Source organism: Lactuca sativa, chromosome 8 (assembly GCF_002870075.4).
Source record: "Lactuca sativa cultivar Salinas chromosome 8, Lsat_Salinas_v11, whole genome shotgun sequence".
NCBI classification, from domain to species: Eukaryota; Viridiplantae; Streptophyta; class Magnoliopsida; order Asterales; family Asteraceae; genus Lactuca; species Lactuca sativa.
In genome coordinates this window covers 170,246,372-170,267,973 of record NC_056630.2, presented here as the reverse complement: position 1 = coordinate 170,267,973, position 21,602 = coordinate 170,246,372, and positions in this window count along the sequence as shown.

The following is a 21,602-nucleotide window of genomic DNA, read 5'->3' as shown; positions in this document are numbered from 1 at the left end:
TGATTCAATACCTACTTCCAAAGTATGATTGACTGTGGACAGTTTGAATAATCTTATTATTCTGGAAGTCAAAACATGCAAAATTGAAACAATAGTAAATAATTGACAAAAGATAGTAACTTTACTCATAAATAAACAACAACTTTTATTTAATCATAAAATGTCAATTACATTTTATCTATTAAAAGTTTAAGAAATAACTATCTAATCATTAAAACTATTTTCGTCTTTTAGCCTGATGCGCCTCGCATGCTGAAAATGCTTAACCCTATTCATTCCCTTCGTGAGGGGATCTACTGGGTTCTCTTCTGACGATACCCTCTTTGCTACGAGGATTCCTTCTTCTATCTTGTGTCTTATGAGGTGATATTTTCTATCAATGTGCCTGGATCTACCATGATCCCTTGGTTCCTTGGCTTAGGCAACCACACTGTCGCTCTCATAAAAAATCTCCATAGGCTCCTTTATAGCTGGTACAACTCCGAGGTCTCCAATGAAGTACTTCAGCCATAGCACCTCCTTCGCCACTTCACTTGCTGCCATGTACTCTGATTCACACGTTGAATCAATTATAGTCTCCTGTTTGGAACTTTTCCAAGTAACCGCTCCTCCATTCAGGGTAAATACCAAGCCCGACTGAGAGCAGAAATTTTCTATGTCGGTCTGAAAGTTGGCATCACTATACCTTGTCACTCTCAAGTCATCGCTCCCACCGAGGACAAGAACCCAGTCATTAGTCCTTCACAGGTACTTGAGAATATTCTTTACCGCAGTCCAGTGGACCTTACCAGGGTTCCCCTGATATATGCTGACCATGCTCGAAGCGAAGGCCACATCAGGGCGAGTACAAGTCATAGCATACATGATCGAGCCAGCAACGGAAGCATATGGTAATCGACTCATCTCAGCTATCTCAGCCTCTATACTCGGACTCTGAGTCTTACTCAGTTTGGCATTTCTTTGGATTGGTAAGTCACCGTTATTGGAATTCTACATGCTGAACCTCTTCAACACCTTGTCTAAGTAGATACTTTGACTATGTCTAGTTAGTCTTTTACTCCTATCTCTCAATATGCTTATCCCAAGGATATAAGTAGCTTCTCCAAGGTCCTTCATAGCGAAACACTTGCCAAGCGTGGATTTCACCTCCTGTAAGGTTGGGATCTCATTTCCTATAAGTAGTATGTCATCCACATACAATACCAAAAAAGCTAACTATACTCCCACTAGCTCTGGCATATACACGGGACTCATCCTCGCTTCTCGAAAAACCAAAATCTTTGACTTTCTCATCGAAACAAAGATTCCATCTATGAGATGCTTGTTTCAATCCATACATGGATTTCTCAAGCTTACACACTCTATTAGGGTACTCTACATTGACAAAACCCTCTGGCTGATTCATGTAAACATCCTCAGCCAACTTTCCATTAAGAAAAGCGATTTTGACATCCATTTGACATATTTCATAATCATGAAATGCAGCTATGGCTACCATAACCCTAATAGACTTAATCATAGCTACTGGTGGGGAGGTCTTATCATAGTCAACTCCCGGAGTTTGAGTAAAGCCCTTCGCAACTAGTCGCGCTTTATAAGAGTGTACTTTACCATCCATGTCGGTCTTCTTCTTGAAGATGCATTTACACCCGATTGTCTTACGACCCGGTACATTGTCAACCAAGTTCTAAACTTGATTGTCATACATGGACTGAATCTTGTTGTCCATAGACTCTTTCCACTTTGCAGACTCAGGTCCTACCATGGCTTCCTTGTAACTGTTAGGCTCATCCAAATTTACTAGTGTGCTATCATTGATAAATGTATCACCTTCTGTAGTAATATGAAAACCATAGAACTCAGGTGGAACATTAACTTTACCGGAATGCCTCAGAGGTACAGACTACCCAATTGGCTCAACCGGAGTTTCCTCCTCAGGTTGATCGCTTGTGTTTGAGGTTCCTCCACCGCTTGACTCTTGAAGTTCTTCAAGGTCAATTTTTTGGATTAGTGTCTAAGTCCATAACTATTTTGGTATGTACTTGACCCGATGGTGCATGGTCCTTTTGGGTTGCCTTCACCAAAGCAACTTGATAGGATGAATTATGGAGAGAAAGGATTAAATATGATTTATTAATATATTATGAGAATAATATATTAAAGGAGAAATCATATTGTTTAATTAATATTAGTCAATAATTAATTGGTAATTAGTTTTGTGACTAAAAGAGACTAATTAAACTTAAGGGACTGGAATTGTAATTATAGGATAATTGCAATTTGGTCCATGGATTGCCTTGTATTAAGGAGTGGACGAATTCTATGGGGAAGATCATAAAGAAATCGTCCAAGGCCTTAATTAAAGGAGTCTATGGGTTGCTTAGGGCTTAAGCATCCAAATTAGGGTTTCCTTGTTAGATAACCCTAATAGCCTTCCTATATATAGATCCCTTATGACCCAAAAACGTGGTGAAGCATACTTCTAGGGTTAGTACACGTTTTGGGCAGCCTTCATCCTCTCTCCTCTTCATCCTCTTGCTTATGGTGTTTGTGAACCATTAGAGGAGTGACAATTGTGACTCTATGCTTTCTAAAGTCAATACAAGGAGATTTGGGATTGTTATTGCTACATAACAATCAATGTAACATATTAAACCAATTATCATGTTAATATGATTACTTGCATGCTAGAATTAGGGTTTATAGTCTTGGATAACTTGCATGTTCAATAGAGAAACCTAGATCCAAGCATTAGGGTTTGTATGAGCACATAGGATGTTCTTAGGACCAAAACCCATCAGTGGTTTCAGAGCCTAGACTGGTTTCTATTGTATTGATGCATTATGTTATTGAAAAATTCGATTTTTGTGGTTCTGGAGGCTCGACTCGCCGAGTCCATAGATGAACTCGCCGAGTCCAAGGTGACTCGACGAGTCCATGCCTGACTCGGCGAGTCGGCTGGTCAGATGGAGGGAAAACCGGGATTTCTTGCTCTTTTTGCTTAAGGATAGTTTCCTTATCACATTAGATCAATATAAATCCGATTTTATGATATATTTGACTATATTCTTGTTCTAATTGAAGATATTTATCAATTAATAAAATATTTGTTTCCTTATGTGATAATTGATTAATTATTTTGATTAAATTGGTAAATTGTTTTGCAAGAAACCATTAAATAAATCAGATATGGATAATTATGTGATTAAATGTTAATTTAGATTATTTGTTATTTGATCCTTGTTTTGATGAAAAGTTTCATACTTTCCCCTTAGGTTTTATATTTTAAATTTGAACCCAATAGTTTTGTTGTTTTGAAATTTAAATAGTTAAAACCCTAATGTTTTGAAAAAGGTTTCAAAACTTGCCCTCAAGTTTTGGAATTTAAATTTTAATTAATTGTTTAATTTTGATGTATATTTAAATTCTAAACCCTAATGTTTTGAAATGTTTCAAAACTTGCCCTCAAGTATTGGAATTTAAAAGTTAATTAAAAGTTTAATTAGGAATGTTAAATTCTAAAACCCTAGTATTGTTTTGAAAAAGTTCAAATTACACCCATATGGTTTTATTAATTAATTAAGGTGTATAATTAAAAGAGGTTTAATAAATCCATAAAGTTCTTGGTTTAAAATTTAATTGAATTAAAGGTATAATTATTAAATTTGACCACCTAATATTTTAAAAGTGTAAATACACCCTATACTATATATATAACGTTAAAAGTCTAACATTATATATATGTATGGGTAAAAGTCAGTCTTACCGTTAGTAGGCCTCATTCACGAAGCTGGTCTATAATGGGTGTTTAAGGAAATTGCATATAAAATGGCGATTGAATGAGTATCCACTCTTACCCACCGCACTCTTGACTAGTGGAGGGTCGTTAGCCGAACGGGTAGGATAGGACAAAACCTTCCATTATAAGTATAATGAAATACAAAAGTAACTAAATGTTTTAATAAAATTCCCAATCTTAGTTACTTAGGCAAAAGTGAATTGATGCAATTCCATGAAATTACACTTTGTACCCTTGCGAAGACGTTAGTGGAGCGTGTGTAGTTTACCGGCACACTAAATGGTTCTAAGCAAAGGTAGCAAAGGGTGACTCAATGTTTGTCATAGTTCGGTGGAGCGTGTGTGGTTTACCGGCACATCGAATAGGTGACTGTAACATGTGGGGGCACCATGTAAGTTTGCATGGTTATTCACACCCGCTTTGTGATCCTCGGCATCCCAGTCACAAACAAGAAGGGCATATCGAGATTTAAACATGCCATTGAAAGTTCAATGAATCTCAAAGGATCTAGGAGTTTTTATAGATTTAAAACTTAAATTCCTTTTCGTTTTTCGTGGTGGAAAATTAGTGAATCGTCATTCACTTACCCTCAAATATTCTGCAATTAGGGTTACGGCATCCCTCTCCCGAGTTGTAGAATATTGTGTTGGGTCCTAGCCTTAGTATCTCATTTGGGTGGTTTACTAAGGAGTCGATCAATTAACTAACTTGAATTCGTTTTTCTCCCGTTTTGTAGATGTCAAAGTTCGACAACTATGGTCTTCCCAAATCCCGTGGAACAAGCTTTCCACATGAAGATGATATTCCACGATTCGATCGAGGAACAAGAAATCATGCTTCAATTCCTCCACCTCCTCCAATTATTCTCCCTAACCCACAAGTTCGAAGGCTTGAAAAGTTCAAACACACTCAAGCCCTTTTTGGCAAGTAAACGTAAAGAAGGAAAGTCAGTGTGTGCACACGTCCTAGGGATGAAGTCACACATTGATAAGTTAAGAATGTTGGGATCCGTTGTCTGTGAGGAGATGGCTTTTGATTGGGTTCTTCAATCACTTCCTAACTCATATAGTGAGTTCGTAAGAGAGTACTATATGATGAACCACGACGTGACCCTTATAGATCTCACCTATATGCTTATTGCTGCTGAATCAACAATGGTTTGGCGCAATAGAAAAGCAAAGTTGATTGGTGAATCTGCCTTCAAGACCTCTATGGATATAGACAATGGCAAAGAAAGACATGCTATGATCGAAAAGTTTGATCTTAAGAGAAAGGCAATGTTTGAAGTAGTTCCATGTCATGTTCCAAAAGAGTCAATTTGCTTTTATTGCCAAGAGAAAGGGCATTGGAGACGAAGCTGCCCCATTTACCTAAGAGATCTAAGAGATGGGAGAGTCGAAACGTATGGCTCTAATATAGGTAAAATCCATTAACTAACTCTTTTAAGCTTCTATTCTAGATTCTTAATACATAATGTGATAAGATTGCAATTGATGTTTTGTGGGATCGAAGAAAAGAAAGGAAGCTTAAGGGAAGAAGTGAGCAGAATCTGACCGTGAAGGAATGGATTTCGATCGCGTTTCTCGAAGATTAGATTCTTGAGCTACTGCTTAGAGTTAGAATTAGATTGCTAAGAAAGAAGTATTAGCATAGTTTTTCAATGAATTGCATTGTAAGGACAAATTTTTCCGCAATAAAATAAATTTTGATTTTATACTATTTATTTATCCTTGCAATGGCGTATATGAAAAATTGATGTTTGAATATTAGCAATAATGGATTTGGTTCTTATTATGTTATTTATGGAAAGTCGAGAATTTACCAAATAGGGAGAGTTTCTCACCGCCCAAGTTTCAATTGGAAAGAAACTTGGAATCATGCAACTTGGTTGCACGATGAATGAGAAATTTCATATTTTGGAAATTAGACTAATTCATTGACAAAGTGTCAAGTGAAGGCCTAGGAGATCGAGCACACAAAGTTGCGTGTTAATCAAGTCCACCATAAAAGTAACAATGATATTCGTCATGATTTACTAAATGTTTAGTAAATATGATTATACTTACAAGATTAAGTGTAATTATGAATTAATTGAAAAGGCTTAAATCAATAGGAGAACGAATAAGAAGAATCAAGTAGGCAGAAAGGTTAAAGTTTCTCCATTCTAAGAAGAATGGAGAGTAGCTTTTATGTTTTATGATAGGTCTTAATGATTAAGAACCATATCTCAATTGATCCTCTAAGTGAGTCTTAGTACAATTGTATGTTTAAGAAGAGGAATCAAGGAGTGAAGAAATGGTTAAATCAAGAAGTCAATCATACATCGTTCCAATAACAAGTCTTAAAGTTAATATTGTGATAATGAGTGACAAGTATTAAAAAGGTTTATAACATTCATCAAATGTGGAAAGTTGTGATGTCTTGGATAAGACAAAGACCAACTAGGACCAATTTATGAAGTGTTTTGATAAAAGCTACACTAACTCTTGAATATTTGTTTGTCAAGAAATGGTTATTGACAAGAGAATCTTATATGTCAAGGAGTCAGTGGGAGTCTTAATGGTCTTGAAAGGTTTCAAGAACAAATCAAAATAGACCTTATTGATCATCACTAGCACACGAGTTGAGGTTTACAACCTATCGTGTTGACATTATTTTGTTTCTGTGCTGTTCCAATTAAGTTAATTATGCATGTGAGTTCTATGAGTTCTCATTTTGAACGCATAAAAGGCAGGGCACCTTGATCAATGGAAAGTACATTGATAGGAAAGGGTGAGCTACTTAACTACTTGGAAGACATTATGGGAAGCTGTGTTACCATAAGGCAAGAAGTCAAGATTAAGGAAGTTCAGTACATATGAGTTTGAATTTGTCGTAAACTTTGGTTTTAACAAATTCACATGGATAGGAACAAATACACCGTTTAAATCTAAGTGTCATAAGATTTCCTCCTTCATGAAAATGATTGTGAGGAAATGCTTTCACTAAGAAAGATTTTAAGAAGATAGTGATTGTAAAATTGCATTCTCGAATTCGATTATGGTTACGGTATCCCTTTCCATAATTTGAATTGTGAGGTTTGGCAATTGTTTACACACACATATGAACTATCTAAGGCAAAGGTGTATAAGTTCAAGAAGCCTTGATAAAAGATTATCAAAGCACTAAGTATTAGAAACATGAACTTAAGAAATTCAATAAGCATTGTTTTTCTGAAAGTTAAGTTGTTTCTGAATACATGGCAAAGCTAGTGGGAGCATAAGTGTTATGTTTTATAATAATCATCATGATAGTGGGAGCATAAATGTTATGATTGTATGATTATTAAGGCACGTATTGCAAGTTGGCAATATTAATTATAGAAAACAAGAGTTATACCTTGCAAAGTCGTAAGGGTTGTAAAGTTGTTTTGCTATAATTAAGGGAGAGAATATTATGCTTCATTTCAAATCTAAAGGATTAGGTTGAGAAATGTTAATAAATTTAGTCAAGGGTACATAGTGTGTTCTTAAAATTTCGATTATGATTACGACATTCCTCTTCACAATTCGAATTTTGAGAACATAGCAAATAAAACATTATGCATCGTGTCCCATACGCTTCGGGTATAGGATCGATTGCAAATGCTTTAATGTTTGACCATTCTAAAATTTTCCAAATGTCGAGCGCATTTAGAGGGAAAAGGGACTAGAATTGGTTTTGACTAAAATAATTAAACAACTATCAAAGGACAATCCAAAGTTTGACGAGGATTGGTCGCTTGTGAGTAGTTGGAAGCATGGTATTGGATGGACCATATCGGCATAGAAAAGATTCTATTAAGAATCAGTTGTCATATGGAAATTATGGAAATGTTTCCATATTGGATGGACCATATCGACATCATTACGAATAGATAAGATTCTATTAAGAATGAGTTGTCATACGGAAAATATCGAAACGTGTCCATATTGAGAATTGTATATTGAAAATCTATGACTAGATTAGAAAATTTTATGCAAAGATGTTCAAAGGAATGTACTTTAAGTGAGAGACATCATATCTAAGGAATTGTCTTGTAACAATCTCCAATAGAGAACTTTATAATATCATTGGCAATAGTCTTTGTGACTTTGGTGCAGTGACATTACGAAAGGATCATTGCATAAAATGTTAGAATCTAACATATTCTATTAGTGGCAAGAATTTGATATTCTTACACTTAGGAAAAAGGATTTGGAGTTGTGAAATGAGAATGATTGGAAATGTGTTCAATTTGATCTGTTTCACAAAGTAAGAACCATAGGTAAACATTGTGTGCATGCTAGGAGCATGGGACAAGTGTAATAATTCAAGTAAGAAGTTGATTACCCTAAACGACAAATAGTGAGTAATCAATATGGTGATAAATAAAAGGAGTTTTATTTATACTCAAAGGTTTGAGGCCATATGGGATTAGTATTATTCTTGTGTTTCACATTTGCATGTTTTGACTTCCAGAATAATTGAATTTATTAAGAATAATCGAATTATTCGAAAGAGCCACAGTCGTTCATATGTTGGAAGTAGATATGAATGAAGATTGTCGTGAATTGGTGTGTCGATTGTCTAAAGTAGGACTGTCACTATTTGGATAAAACCGAATTGTCCAATTGAATAATTTGGATCGGACTATTTGGTTTGGATATTCGGATTTTCGGATTGGTTTTTAGCAAAACCGAATTATTATTTTGGATTTCGGATTGGTTTTGGTTTTTAAAATAAAAACGGAATAGTCCAAAAAAACCGAAATGCAATTTATTATTTTTTTCTTTTTAATATATATCTTTAATAATTTATAAATTTACTAAATTATTTTTTTAATATATTAAAATTTTTCATCTATTATAATACTTTAATATGTACTTCTTATCGAAAAATAGAAAGTCTATAAAGTAGTAAACTATAATATATTTTTCTTGATAGTTATTTATAAATTTTAGTTCACAACTAATTCAACAATATTTTTTAGTTTATATTATAGAGTAAGTTAATACTAAAGTTATATATTTGTTGAAATATCTTGATTCTTGAAAACCGAATTGTAAAAAACCGATCCAACCGAATTATAATTTGGCTGGATCGGATCGGATTTGAATTTAGCTTGGACTATTTGGATCTACGTTTTAAAAACCGAAATTAATTTGGATTCACTTGATCGGATCGGATTAAACCGATCCATCCAAATGAACACCCTTAGTCTAAAGAGCATTAGACATAAGCAAATGTTTGCTGCAACGTTCATGAGTGCTTATGAATATGATTTGAGCATTGGATTAAACCCACGCTCACTTGGATAACTCCATGAATTGTATCACGAGTGATTGGTGAGACGATAACATCTTATATTCTTGAAACCGAGATGTGTGAGTTGTATCTTGCAAATCGGTTGCACATTGATAATATGTAAACGCACTAGTAACTTGGTGTTATAAAACATATTGTTGTGTGTGATTCGGTGAGTGAGTGCAGGCAAGCATTGTATCAAAGTTTGTCCGTTCCTTTTATCCAAGGTAGGATAAAAGCGATATCTTTGGGCCCCTCGATGATTTAGTGATGACAAATGTAAATGCTCGGCCGGGCTAGTGCTAATTTGATTTGTTCAATTAGTCAGTCGTCTAAAATCGGAATTCGAGAAATTATACAAAGAGAATGATTTGAAATCATATCTCATATGATATCTAGAATGGAGGAATATATGATCCCTTATCTAAGGACACGCGTATCTGATATGATCAGAGTTGACAGCGGCTTTGGAAAGCTACGATAACAGATCAGGATCTGAAGACATACGCATAATAGTTATTAGACTTATCCAAGTGGGAGACTGTTGGATTAGTGTCTAAGTCCATAACTATTTTGGTATGTACTTGACCCGATGGTGCATGGTCCTTTTGGGTTGCCTTCACCAAAGCAACTTGATAGGATGAATTATGGAGAGAAAGGATGAAATATGATTTATTAATATATTATGAGAATAATATATTAAAGGAGAAATCATATTGTTTAATTAATATTAGTCAATAATTAATTGGTAATTAGTTTTGTGACTAAAAGAGATTAATTAAACTTAAGGGACTGGAATTGTAATTATAGGATAATTGCAATTTGGGCCATGGATTGCCTTGTATTAAGGAGTAGACGAATTCTATGGGGAAGCCCATAAAGAAATCGTTCAAGGCCTTAATTAAAGGAGTTTATGGGTAGCTTAGGGCTTAAGCATCCAAATTACGGTTTCCTTGTTAGATAACCCTAATAGCCTTACTATATATACATCCCTTATGACCCAAAAACGTGGTGAAGCATACTTCTAGGGTTAGTACACATTTTGGGCAGCCTCTATCCTCTCTCCTCTTCATCCTCTTGCTTATGGTGTTTGTGAACCATTAGAGGAGTGACAATTGTGACTCTAAGCTTTCTAAAGTCAATAGAAGGAGATTTGGGATTGTTATTGCTACATAACAATCAAGGTAACATCTTAAACCTATTCTCATGTTAATATGATTACTTGCATGCTAGAATTAGGGTTTATAGTCTTGGATAACTTGCATGTTCAATAGAGAAACCTAGATTCAAGCATTAGGGTTTGTATGAGCACATAGGATGTTCTTAGGACCAAAACCCATCAAAATTTGCCTCCCATTGTCTCCTTAGCCTATCAGCTCTCTCTCACGATAGAATCATCTCCTCGCAATGAAGACAACATTGGCATTCGGTCTGTAGAAGATATAACCAAAGAATTCATGTGGGTAGCTGATGAAAATACACTGCTCACTCCGAGGTTAGAGCTTGTCATGAGTCTCGCATCTCACAAAAGCCTTGCAACCCCAAACCTTGATGTAGTCTAATGTGGGAGCCTTCCAAGTCCACATCTCGTTAGGTGTTTTGGAAACCTTCTTGGTAGGGACTAGATTAAGGATATGGGCGGTAACCTTTAAGGCATACCCCAAAAATGAGATAGGCAACGAAGCTCGACTCATTATGGAACGAACCATGTCTAACAAGGTTCGATTGCACCTCTCAGCCACACCATTAAGTTGTAATGTCCTAGGAGGTGTCAATTGTGAAACAATTCCACATTCCTTAAGATAGTCTAGGAACTCGATACTAAGATACTCACCACCTTGATCGGATCGGAGCATCTTTATCTTCCTGCCTAGCTGATTCTCCACTTTTTGCGTAAACTCTTTGAATTTTTCAAAGGTTTCTGACTTATGCTTGATTAAGTAGACATAGCCATATCTACTATAATCATCAGTAAAAGTGAAATAAAAGCGGTTAGCATCCCTTGTGGCGGTTCTGAAGGGTCCACATACATTTGTGTGTATGAGGTCCAACAAAGCTTCACCCCTGTCACAAAAACTAGTGAAGGGTGATTGAGTCATCTTTCCAAGCAAAAAAAAATGGCAACTATCATCTGACTTTAAGTAAAATGATTCCAAGACTACAGCCTTTTGGAGTTGTCCTATGCGCTTCTTGTTTATATTTCCAAGACGACAATGCCACAAGGATGCTTTATCCAAACTTGTGGAAGAATCAATGTGCAATACATTATTCCTTAAGTTGTCTACAACCATCACAGTTTCATATACACAATTACAAGGTAAAGCTCTAAAATAAAAAACACCATTATAATAATCATTTATTGCACCAATTGCATTATCAAACGAAAATGTGAAACCTTGTTTGTACAAACCATGAAAAGAAATAATATTTTTCGCCATTTCAGACAAGTAAAAGCAATTATTCAAATTTAATTTTAACCCACTACAAAGCAATAAAGAGTAAACTCAAATCTTGGTGACAAGTGAAGCTTTCCTATTCCCCATGATTAAGTTTATCTACCCATGCCCCACATCCTCACTTCTTTTTAGTCTCTGCAAATCAGAACAAATGTGAATACCACAACCTATATCAAGGACCCAACAATTAGTATGTGGTGAGTTATTAGACAATATAGTGTAAATACCTGCATGGGTGGGTTTTACTTTCCCATCCTTAACATCCTGCAAGTACTTAGGGCAGCTTCGCTTCCAGTTCCCCTTATCATGACAATAGAAGCACTCTGCTTATTTTGGGCTAGAGGAAGGAGTAGCAAGATCGACTTTAGTCTTGAAAGAAGAGGACCCATCAAGAGACTTTCCCTTGTGACCCTTGGAAGGAGTCTTACTTTTATTTCCCTTGCCTTCCTGATTTCCAGGACTGTGGCAGTAGCAGTAGGAGTGGTTACAGCAAATTTACCTTTGAGACCACTTTCGGCATTCCTCAAAAGGCCCTGAAGGCTGCTCAAAGTGAATTCCTCTTTGTTCATATGATAAGTCATGCGGAACTGATCATAACATGGAGGTAAGGAGTGCAAAATAATATCTATAGTCAGCTCCTCATCAAAGTTCACATTCAATTTAAGCGGACGGTTCACAAACCTTTGCATTTTCTACAAGGGGCCCGTGATGGGCTCATCATTCTTCATCTTTGTTATAATCATGGAGCAGATGATTTCATACCGCTCTTGACGAGCACTCTAATGGTATATTTCCATCAGGTCCTGGTGCATCTCGAAAGGGTAGAAGTCCTCATAGGAATTTTGGAGTTCAGGAGACATGGTGGAAAGCATGATACAAGCTACCTTGGTGGCATCTTTCTCATGTGCCCTAAAATCAGCAATTTCCTGAGGAGTAGCAACAGATTCATCGATTTCCTTTAACTCCTTGTCAAGGACATATTCCTTGTCCTCATAACGAGTGGCCATCCTTATGTTCCCAATCCAATCATTGAAATTATTTCCATCAAAGATGACTCTCCCACAAAGGTTCAGGAGGGAGAAGGAGCCGGTAGGGTTTGAGCCAAAAGCAACATTGTTGGAAGACATCTGAAAAGGAAGAAAGACAAAGTTTAGATTAGATAGATAGTACTTAATATAACACCCAAAATGAAATATTAAGGCTAGGACCCAAAACAATATTTTACAATTTGGGAGAGGGATGACGTAATCCAAGTTGCAAAATATTTGAAGGTAGGTAAATGACGATTTATCAATTTCCACCATGAAAAACGAAATTGATTATTAGGTTTTAGATGAATTGAAATTCCTAGATTCTTTTGAGATTCACTGGACTTTTCAATGGCATGTTTAAATCTCGATTATGCCCTTCAAGTTTGTGACTGGGATACCAAGGATTACAAACAAGGTGTGAATAACCATACAAATATACTTGGTACTCTTAACGTCATTTATCACCTAATCGATGTGTCGGTTAACCACACACGCTCCACCAATCTATGACACACATTAAGCTACCCTTTTCCATCCTTACTAGTCCATATTAGTGTGACAGTTAACCACACATGCTCCATTAACGACTTGGTAAGTTGCAAAGTGTAATTTCATGGGTTAGCATCAATTTCATATTTTCCTAAAGTAACTAAGATTGGGAATTTATAAAACATTTAGTTACTTTATATTTATCATTATACTTTTAATGAGAATTATAGTCTTTGTCCTACCTATTCGGCTAACGACCCTCCACCAGTCAACGAAGCCGTGGGTGAGAGTGGACACCCATTAAACCACTATTTTATAGTAAGTAACCTTATACCCCCCCCCCCCCCCCCGCCTTATAGACCGACTTCGTGAATGAGGCCTACTAACGGTGAGATTGACTTGTTCTTACACACACACACACACACACACACACACACATATATATATATATATATATATATATATATATATATATATATATAATTAAACTTATAATATTATAATATTATAAGGGTTGAATTTTAGACTTTTAAAATTCTAAGGTTTGGAATTAAAGTTTTTAATGTGTGACTTTACAAATTCCAAAACTTGAGGGCAAGTTTTGAAACTCTTCAAAACTTTTCAACTTCATAACATATGAGTTTAATGGTCTTTTAAAATGAGACTCTTCATTTTTCTATAACCTATGACTTTTTATGATTCATTTAAATGAAAAACTTTTTGGAATTCTATAACTTGAGGACAGGTTATGGAGTCCATTAAAATCATCAATATCATCAATTAAACTAACATGCATGTTCAAGTTCTTGATTAAACTCATATGAACAAGATAATTCAAATCACACAAATTCCATGTAATTAGACTAATCATATAAACTAATACCAAACATGAAATTTTGACAATTATCTTTTGAATTGGATAAACATGATCATTACCACATCAAAAACAGGTTTATATGTTCAAAAACAGTTAGGGTAATGATCCTAGTCGACTCGGCAAGTCCACTGTCTAGACAACAAATTTTTTATTTTTAAAGCACTTCTAAGCATGTAGCATCAAGTATAATTGAAAACAAGCCTAGGGTCTTATACCACTGATGGGTTTTGAGCACTCTAACACTCCTAAAGTGTACATGCAACCCTAAATACCTTGGATCTATGCTTTCTCTATTATACATGCAAACTTTCATTTTCCAAGGTATTACCCTAGCTAGCATACAAAACATTGATACTTAGGTAACAAAACAAGTTAGATAACATACCTTTTGTTGTATTTTGTTGACTCGAGCTTTAAGAGCCTAGCACCAATAGTGTGAATGCCTCAAGTGGAATCACAAATCACCACTAACACTTGGAAACTTGGAAGAGGACTCTTTAGTTCACAAAAGTTGGCCACACTCTTGCAAAGACTATAGTCGCCAATTTCTTGAACCAAAGGGCTTCTTATATAGTTTGGTTACATTAGGGTTACACCACGTAAACCCTAATGTGCATGACTTTCCACATTTCTCATGATCCATGGGTTTTAACCTCCATGGAGTATCCATGAGTCACCACAAGGGTTAAGCCCAACATAAGGAATCATATTTCATTAGCCCATATTATAAGAATGAATGATTTACACAATCAATCCCTATATATTTAATTAGTCTCTTTTGATCACAAAATTTATTCCAAATCAATTCTTGATCAATACTAATTAAATAATATGATTTCATATTAATATATTATAACTTATAATATATTAATAAATCATAACTATACCCTTCTCAGAAGTCTAAATTGTTTCGGTGAAGTGCAACCCAAATGGACCATGCTAAACCAGGTCAAGTACATACCAAATATAGTTATGGATTTAGACACCTTATCCAACTTATATGAACAGTGATATACAAAGCATTACGAAGCTAGGAATCAATCGGAACACACATAATGTACAAATTATGCAGAAACATTCCAAAACCCGAATGAACTGTAGAATCCAAGCCATTCTGAAGCTCAGAATGTGAACAGTAAATTTCGACTACGAAGGGGACTTCAGAACTGAGTCAGCTTCCATCATTCCAAGACCTTGTAAGATATGATTGAGTGTAGCTTCAGGTAAGGCCTTTGTGAAGATATCAGCCAACTGATCAGAGGATCTAACAAAGTGTACTTCAACGTTTCCATCCTGAATGTGAGCCTTTATAAAATGGTATCTCTGTGCAATATGTTTAATATTAGGGTGTTGCACTGGATTATGGCATATCCGAATAGCGCTTTCTGAGTCACAGTATAAAGGAATCTTCTTCATATTTAACCAATAATCTCTAAGCTAACTTAGAATCCATATGACTTGGGAAGTTCATGATGCATCTGCTATATACTCAGCTTCAGCAGTAAATAGAGAGACACATGTCTGCTTCTTAGATTGCCAACTAACTAGTTTTCCATCCAGAAACTGAGATCCTCCGGTTTTACTTTTACGATCAAGACTGCATCTGCCAAGATCGCATCAGAATAAGCTTGCATAAAGAATCCAGAGTTATAAGGATACCAAATTCCGAGAGAGATGGTTCTTTTGAGGTAACGGAGAATATTGTTTATAGCAGTCATATGTGGTTCACAAGGATTCACCTGAAACTTAACACAATATCAACCAACAAACACTATATCTAGATGACTGAATGTTAGATACATTATAGAATCAATCATATGTCGATATATAGTGATATATGTTGCTTGTTTGTCCAATGATGGTGTAAGCTTCGTTCCGAACGCTATTGGAACTTTTACTTTTGTATCACCCACCATACCGAATTTCGCTAGTAAGGTTTTCGTGTAGGCTTCTTGATTGATGAAAATGCCCTCAGAACTCTGTCTAATGTTTAAACTAAGGAAAAAGTTAATTGGATCCATTGAGCACATTTCAAATTTAGTCTCCATCAGTTTTCGGAATTCAGCTGTTAATTTAGAATTACTAGATCTAAAAATAATATTATCAACATAAATTTGAACGATCATGAGATGGTCACCATCTTTCTTTCGAAATAAGGTTGGGTCAAGAGAACCTTGTTTAAATGCAAATTGTTTCAAAAATCGAGTTAGAATTTCATAGCATGCCCTTGGAGCTTGTTTCAAGCCATACATAGCCTTATCCAATATATAACAGTGATTTGGATATTTATCATTAACGAAACCTGGTGGTTGTTCGACATAGACCATTTGCTCTAGTTCACTGTTCAGAAACGGACACTTCACATCCATCTGAAAGACTTCAAAAATTTTGTGAGCTGCATATGAAAGAAATATCCAAACAAATACAAGTCTTACGACTGGTACGAACGTCTCTTCATAATCTATCCCTTCTTCCTTGCAACATCCTTTCTTAACCAGTCGTGCTTTGTTTCAGATCACATTTCCTTCCTTATCCAACTTGTTTTGAAACACCCATTTCATTCCGACGACTGAAGAATCCTTCGGAGAGGGAACTAGTATCTAAAGTTTGTTCCTCTCAAATTCGTTAAGTTCTTCCTGCATAACTTGCACCTAATCAGCATGATCAAGAGCAATTTTTACAGTTTTAGGCTCAATATTGGAGATGAACGAATTAAACATGCAAAATTCCATTTTTGAAAATAATACATTTTGATTCACTTTTGTTGTGCCCTTCTAAGAACTCCTGAAGATGCTGCTCCGATCACTTGAGATTTTATGTGATCTTTTGTCCATTTGGCCAGTGGAGGATAACGTGGATCATAAGGCGGATCAACTTCGGCATTAACTTCCTCATATTTCGATTGCACATCAGAATCATTATTTTCATTCTCCCCCTGGAAATTTACACTTGGTTCTTCTTTCAGAATCGGCTTTTCCTCCTGCATTGGATCATCGGGTTTAAGTTGAAGAGGAGTTCTCTGCCTAGAATGGAGAATTAGAGGGTCCTTCCTGAGTAGGAAATTTGGAAGCGTTCGGAATGGGAGGTTCTTGAGAGAACTCAATGTTGTTAGCCGCTTCATCTACTATCTTTTCAATTCGTCCTCTTGGTTGTCTTTAGCCTTTGATTCTGAGGAAATGGCTCTATTAGGCTCGTCGAACAAATTCAGAAACTCTTCATACAGATTTGAAAGAGGAATTGTCATTGGATTCATTGAAGGAAAAATGTATTCAAATGGACAATCAGCTTTCTGATACTTCTTTAGATAATTATCATCAGAGGTCACATAATAGGTTTCCTCGATCTTTTTCGACTTTTTGTTCAGAACCCTATATGCCTTCGAAGTAAGAGAGTACCCTAAAAAGATTCCTTCGTCTACTTTCACATCAAATATGTTCCTATGCTCTTTGGAATTGAATATGAAACACCTGGAACCAAAGACATTAAAGAACTTAACGTTAGGTTTTCTCATATTCAAAATCTCATATGGTGTGATTAAGAATCATTTATTAATCAGAGAGCGCTTATGAGTGAAACAAAAAGTTATGATAGCATCGGCCTAGTAATGGAGAGGAGGTGTCACAAAGGATAACATAGTCCTTGCAGCTTCGCATACGGAGCGGTTTCGTCTTTCAACGACTCCATTCTGTTGTGGATTGTAAAGAGCATAAAAGTTGGGAGCTATCCCTTTTTCAGTTAAGAATTCTTCAAACACTTGGTTTTTGAATTCTGATTCGTTGTCACTGCGAATGTTCCCAATGGGCTTTCGTAATTGAAGCTCAATCTTCTTGATGAAATCCTTCAGCTTGAGAGTGACATCTAATTTCTGTCAAAGAAAGAAAACCTTGGTAAATCTTGAAAAGTCATCAATGATAACCACAATATACTTATTACTACCAATGCTCACGATGGAAGATGGGCCACAAAGATCAATGTGTAACAGTTCTAGTGGCTCTATTACTTTGGTATTGATAATAGTTGAGTGACTTTTACAACTTTGCTTTCCTAGCTCACAAGCAGCACACAGATGTTCCTTCTCAAATGTCAAAAGAGGCAGTCCTCGTATAAGATCGCCAAGTACAAGTTGGTTGATCTCCTTGAAATTCAGATGAGAGAGCCTTTGGTGCCATAGGCAACTATCGTCCAAAGATGCTTTCATAAGAAAGCAAATGGATGGATTCCCTTTGAGCGATTTCAAATTCAAAGGACACGTGTCGCCTTTTCTTTTAGATTTCAGAAGCACTACCTTGGATTTCTTCTCTATAATTTCACATCCCTCATCATCAAATGACACCTTCAAGCTGATACCTACAACCAATTGAGATACACTTATTAGATTATGTTGCAGGCCTTCTATATAAACTACATTTCGGATAGAAAATTCTCCATTAGTAATCATCCTGTAGCCTTTAATTTCCCCTGTGATGTTGATTCCAAACTTTACTCTACCACCATCCTTCAACGATCAGAATTCTCTAACTTCTTCTCTCCTTCCAGTCTTGTGACGCGAACAACCACTATCGATGTACCATTTAGATTTGTGCTGTTCGTCACACATTACCTACAAAACTCAGAGAGATTTAGGAACCTAAACCTTCTTGGTTCCTTGTGAGGATTTCTTAACAACATGAAAAAAATTATTCTTATCAACCCAAAACGATATTATATTTAAAACAGTATTCTTCCCTTTTGATATTTTGAAAACTTCCATTTTATTCTTACGAAGATTAATTTCAATTGCATTTGATTCCGTTGAATAAATTCTTTGGTTTTCTTAGCCATCTTTTTCGAAAATGCTTTGCCCTCCCTTTTCAAGTTAGCTTCGTAATCATCGAGAGAAATCTATGGTTGCGAAACAACTTTGCTTTTGCCCTTAACATTCTTTGATGTGTTGAGTGATTTTGAAAATTTTGTTTTCGAATGACAATTAGATTTTGGCTTTTGAATAGGTTTTGAAACTTGAGATTTTGAAACCTATGGTTTGGAAAAAGGTTTTGTCTTAGGTTTCTGAACTAGAGAAGAATTTGTATTTTGAGTTGAAGATCTTTCTAAACTAATAGAATTTTGATTGGAATTCTTATTTTTCTAGAAGCGTTTTCTTTCTTGCAAGTTTTTCCTATATCTAGCATTCATCTGTCTTTTCTTATCAACAATTTCTTCAGCATACATATCAACGTTAAACCTAGGTTTCTCTTTTCGGATTGGCGTATTGGTTCGTTCATAAGAAGTTTCACTTGTAACATCTTTAGTTCCACTAGGACCTTCCTGATCGTAATGAAGGTCAACCCGATTCAGCGATTCCGAAACATATTTTCCTTTCGTTCTCCACGAGGTCATTTCGAATAGACCTCTTGTCTCATATGCATTGTCAATTAGTCCATACTAGAAAATTTTGTCACAACCGTCAGCATTATCATCATCAACCAGGGACTTTAGTTCTGATGTTTCATTTTTGTATAGTCCGGTTTCTTACGAAACTTGGTTAGGAACATTTTGGACTTTTGGAAAACCGTGGGTTTTGCATTAAAAACACTGGAACCTTAATTTTCTATAACACGAACATAGTCAATTGAATTTTTAGAAATAAGCTTTTTCTTAGGTTTAGGATTATTTTATACAAATTATGAACAATCAACTTCATCCTCTATAGAAATTTCACTCATATCGCTTTCGTCATATTTAGAAACATTTTCAGAATTTAAAGTGTTTTCTGAACTTAATTTCTCACATAATGAATCAAATTTTTGTATAGTGTTTGATTTGATTTGTTCATTATCCTTTTCAGATAAGAATTTCTTCAACATTTTTTTTGTGATCTTTGGAATTAATATATTCCTCGATTTTCTCAAGTCCAACTCTTTAAGAATCCGAGACATCATCTGATGACACAATTGATTTGCACTTATTACAATCTACATTGATTCCATCCACTTTCAATTCAAGAAAGGGCAGAATCATTTTCTACAAACCCTTCCCTTTTTCACAATCAAGATGTAGTTGAGTAATATTGAAATATAAGTACTTAGCAATCAAACAAAAAAATTTATTTGTTTCAAAAGTGCCAAATTGTCTCTCTTAAGATAAATGACATCATCCTTTGACCTAGTAAGATCCAATTCCAACTTCTCTATCCATAATCTTCTCTCCTCACTTTTATTCGTTACTCTGATGATTTGATCATTTAGGTTAGACTTACTTGAATATGTTCTCTTTAAACTATCACTAAAATTAGAAACAGTACGTTTTAAGTCCTCTAGTCCGGTTTCATAATGAGTAACGGGAATATTAATGACTCTTTCACATTCTGACACTTGTTCCAAAACAGGCTTCGCTGCAAAATAGGTTTCGGAAGCTTGACTCCCATCGGTAGCATAACCTCTTGATTCCGAGACATTGTTATGAACCATTAAACATCTTCCTTCAACACTTTGCATTTCTGGCTTCAAAAAAAAAAAGACCATCCACGGGTTAGCTTTCTAACTTCATCGTCTTCTGGTTCAGTTGACCATACCTCGAATCGTCCAAATTCATTTGTTCCCTCCTGATCGATTGATGTTGGCTTTGCATTTGATCCATTCTTCTTCTTCCTCAATTCCTCCATCTTCTGAAGATAGTAGGCTTCATCCTTCTCTGTATATGTCTTCTCATTCATCCTCCTCAGCATACACTCTTTGGCAATCATAGCCCGAATCACCCAACATCTTTTTCTCCTTTTTCTCTTCATCATTCCCTAATTTCTTATAAGTCTCATCTCTACTCTTTTTTGAACCAAACTTTACTTGCCTGAACTTGTTCTTGTTGCGAGAGAAATTATTTTTGAAGAACTTCTTGGGATTGGATACAAGAAGAGTTGTGTCTTCTTTTGAGGTATCGCAACCAGGGCCAAAGAACTAAGACTGGAGACAAGATTAACATCCTTCATAAATTCATCTTCATGGGATCATAGAATTCCCACAAGCTTTGCCAAAGAGTAACTCTAGAACTATTCATGAGTTTTCACAGTAGACAAAGCTGCTGCATTTTTAGATCTCAATGCATTAATAAACGTAACTTTTTGCTCTATTACTTCACACCTGAGATTGTGTTTAAGCATCCTGCTTAACAGATGATTAAAACAATTGAATGTCTGATCCAGTTTTTCATCAAACTTTGTAACAAAGGCTCCAAACTTTGACAAGAGTAAAGTTGGTACAGAGTGTTCCAAATCAGCATTACTCGAATAAAGCTCCTTTAACCTATCCCAAATCTCCTTGCAGTTGAGCATGAAATCACGAGATGGAAAGTATCCGGAGGAGGAGCAAACCGTATAATTCTCATTTCTTTAATCTTGCTAAACGGCTTCTTTTTTTCATCTTGAGGAACGTTCGTATGTTAAACAAGAAGAGCATTGTACTCAGGCTAAGTTTTGATAACTCTTCGGCTTGTTATGTGCGAAAACGTCTCTTAAGTCAATGCTTGCCATATGGTTGATATGTGTTCTTCAAGACCAATAACATGCTCTTCGAAGTGTAACGCCCATACTTCATAATCATGAGAGAAGAGGATAGGATCCTATTAATAGACCCAATACTACTTGAAAGATTGCAAGATATAGTATGAGGATCTTT